We start from the raw sequence: 4,193 nt of genomic DNA on the forward strand, positions 1-4,193 counted from the left end.
TATCACTTATCACCAGGACGCGGTGCCCTTGTCTGCAGGGCCTGTGGGAGCTGATGCGCAGGCTTTGAACAATAACCTGGCTACACACCTGCACCATCAGGTCCAAGAGCGTTGCCGCGCTAGCCAGAACTGTGCCGTCTTTACAGGTCTCTTCTCCAGGAAAGATCCAGCTGGCATCCGGACCGGAGGACGTCCCGTGGTGCCGACTGAGGAGGACCCCACCGGCCAGAGGAAGACCCAGCGACAGATACAACGAGGACGGACGACCCATCTGCCGCCGCTGCAACCAACCCCGACATATGGCAAGGTACTGTCATTTAAACGGGCACAACCTGGGGTAGAGGGCCAACCCCCAGGCATAAGATCATCAGGCCCATCGAACTGGCGTGATAAATACGTAGGGGGACGTCCGGTCTTGCCTGTGGTACTGGATGGCATTCCTATGAGTGCCCTACTAGACACTGGGTCACAGGTGACTACCATCCCGTACATGCTCTTCAAGCGGTACTGGAATGACTCGGACATAACCCGCTACCCAGATGACGACCTGAGCATTATCGCCAGCAATGGTCAGCCCGTGCCACAGATAGGATTTAAAGAGGTGACCATCAAGGTCGGTAAAGTTGAACTGCCGGCACAAGGACTGATCATTGTGGACATTGACCGTCGCGAGAGTCACCCAAAAATAACCCTAGGTACTAACGTAATCGAAAACTGTCTTGCAGAGGTGATTCTTATTTTGCAACAGGTTGCCATGAATGCCAATTCCAGCCAGCAGCGTGTCCTCCAAAAAGAGATCCGGGCACTGATGAAGTGGCAACAAGTGGAACTATCTGGTGGTGAGATAGGTAGCGTGAGAATGTGTGTCCCGTTCCCTATTGCCATGCCCCCGAAAAGTGAGATGATGATTTGGTGTCGGGCAGCTATTGGTCTAAGAGGTAGAGACTACCAAGCAATGGTAGAGCCCGTCTACTCCGACAGTAGGCCCACCATTTTGACAGCACGGGGGGTGGTTGATGTACGCCATGGGAGGGTGCCCGTCCGCATCATAAATATCGGGGAGAGAGAAGTATACCTGCCCCAGTATGCCACGCTAGCCAAATTGTTCACCATCAACCAGAACTCTGTACAGGCCGTGGAACCCTTGCCTCCATCTCAACCAGAGGAAGGTAACGGCTCTAAGAAACCAATGGAGGACTGGTGTCAGCAACTGCATTTGGGTACTGACTCCACTCCCTCACACCAAAAACAGGGAGTCTATCGGGTGGTTCAAGAGTACGAGAGAGTGTTTAGTAAACACCCGCTGGACTTCGGGCGAGTAAAGGGGGTAGAACATCACATCCCCACGGGAGACCATCCTCCCATAAAGGAGAGATACCGACCCGTACCCCCTGCACACTACCAACACGCCAAGGGGATGCTTAGAGACATGAAGGAGGCTGGGGTAATCAGGGATAGCTGTAGCCCCTGGGCAGCTCCACTAGTCTTAGTGAAAAAGAAAGACAACACCATGAGAATGTGTGTAGACTACAGGAAGGTCAACCGTATCACACACAAAGATGCGTACCCGTTACCAAGGATAGAAGAGTCCTTAGCTGCATTAAAATCTGCTAACTTCTTCTCTACTTTGGATCTCACTAGCAGGTACTGGCAGGTTCCTATAGCAGAGGCGGACCGGGAGAAGACCGCATTCACCACCCCGATGAGACTCAGCGAATTTAACTGTATGCCTTTCGGGCTCTGCAACGCACCAGGAACCTTCCAACGGTTGATGGAATGCTGTCTGGGACACCGGAACTTAGAGACGGTCCTATTATACCTGGACGATGTCATCGTCTATTCCAAGACCTATGAGGACCATCTGGAACACCTGGCAGAAGTGTTTGAAGCCCTGGCAAACTATGGCCTAAAGGTAAAACCCTCAAAGTGTCATCTACTGAAGCCAAAGGTACAGTACCTGGGACACGTGGTGAGTGCTGACGGAGTGGCCCCCGACCCTGACAAGATCACCGTGATTAAGGACTGGCCAAGACCATCCAGCATAAAGGAAGTGCGGCAGTTCCTCGGATTGGTAGGCTACTACCGAAGATTCATTCCCGGTTTTACCAAGAAGGCAGCTCCTATGCAGGATCTCCTGATAGGCCAGTCCAGGAAGGCCAAAAACCAGAAGCCACCCTTCAAATGGGAAAAGCTGGAAGAGGAGTCCTTCCGCCAGCTGAAGATGGCCCTCACGGGGGATGAAATCCTGGCGTACCCTGATTACAGCCAGCCCTTTATCCTCCACACGGACGCAAGCAACATCGGGCTAGGAGCCGTACTGTCCCAGATCCAGCAGGGGAAAGAACGGGTAATTGCTTACGCCAGCCGAAAACTGCGACCCACAGAAAGAAACCCTGAGAATTACAGCTCGTTCAAGCTAGAGTTCCTGGCAGTGGTGTGGGCGGTAACTGAACGTTTTAAGCATTACCTTGCCTCTTCCAGGTTCACCGTGTACACTGACAACAACCCGTTGACACACCTGGACACTGCAAGACTGGGTGCCCTGGAGCAGAGATGGATGGCCCGCCTGTCCAATTATGAGTTCACGATCAAATACCGGGCAGGACGCTCCAATACCAACGCGGACGCCCTGTCCAGGATGCCAAACCTACCGGACGGAAGGGAAGATCCAGAAGAACTGGAAGAGGTCGAACTCCCTGCGTTCCACCGTCATGGGATTACCCAATATTCCCACCGTGTGAGGGGCCAGCGATCCGTTACGTTCAACCCCTTACCCCACTACAACTGGGCGGAGACGCAAGACAGTGACCCCGCAGTCCGTCTGGTGAAGAAGATGCTGACCCAGGCTGACGCCCGCCTGGACCCAGACGCTCTGGAAGAGACCAAGCAACTGTGGACGAAAAAGAGCAGACTGTTTCTTTACAAGGAGAAGTTGTGCCGCAGAATGGTCAATTCCCGGACACATGAGCTGATCTGGCAGGTGGTGGTACCGAGACGGGACGCAGCTATGGTGCTGGAGGCCTACCACAATGGGGCAGGTCACTTCGGATGGAAGAAGCTGGAGTTCCTGCTGCGTGAACGGTTCTACTGGATAGGCATGAGAGGAGCCATTGAGCGGTGGTGTAGAGACTGTGGCCCGTGCGGTCTAAGAAGAAGGGACCGTGCCAGCCAGAGGACTCCCCTACAGCCCATCATCACCAGGCAGCCGCTGGAACTGGTCGCTCTGGCTCCAAGCAGAAGCGGGTATGTCTACGCCCTAACCATCGTGGATCACTACTCCCGGTTCCTGGTGGTGGTCCCTGTCAAAGACTTAACAGCTCAGACAGCAGCCAGAGCCTTCCAGCTGCACTTTTGCCGCCCACACGAGTACCCGGACCAAGTGCTGACGGACCAAGGACCAGCCTTCGAAGCGGAGGTCTTCCAAGAGTTCTGCAACCTGTATTGCTGCAAGAAGATAAGAACAACGCCCTATCACCCCCAAACCAATGGACTCTGCGAGAAGATGAACCAGGTGGTGATAGATCTGCTAAAAACATTGCCCCTGGAAGAACGCAGTCTGTGGCCTGAGAAACTGCCCGATCTGTTTGTTTATTTATTTTTTTTACCACGTTCACTGAATGCTAAAACTGACCTGCCCTTCTTATTCTACAGGTCATTACGAGTTCATAGACACCAAACATGTATAGGTTCTTTTATATTTAAGTGGTGAAAAAAAATTCCAAAATTTGGTAAAAAAAAAATAGCGCCATTTTCTAAGACCCGTAGCGTCTCCATTTTTTGTGATCTGGGGCTGGTTGATGGCTTATTTTTTGCGCGCCGGGCTGACGTTTTTATTGATAACATTTGGGGTAGATCCGATGTTTTGATCGCCCGTTATTGCATTTTATTGCAATTTTGCGGCGACCAAAAAACGTAATTCTGGCGTTTAGAATTTTTTTCTCGTTACGCCGTTTACCGATCGGATTAATTCTTTTTTTATATTGATAGATCGGGCAATTCTGAACGCGGCGATACCAAATATGTGTATGTGTTTTTTTTTTTTATATATATATATATATTTTATTTTGAATGGGGCGAAAGGGGGGTGATTTAAACTTTTATATTTTTTTATATTTTTAAAAACTTTTTTTTTTTTTACTTTTTGCATGCTTCTATAGTCTCCATAGGAGACTAGAAGCAGCAACTATCCGATC

The sequence above is a fragment of the Phyllobates terribilis genome, unplaced genomic scaffold, assembly GCF_046119375.1.
Source record: "Phyllobates terribilis strain yellow unplaced genomic scaffold, ASM4611937v1 Scaffold_4__5_contigs__length_816908805, whole genome shotgun sequence".
In the NCBI taxonomy this organism is placed as follows: domain Eukaryota; kingdom Metazoa; phylum Chordata; class Amphibia; order Anura; family Dendrobatidae; genus Phyllobates; species Phyllobates terribilis.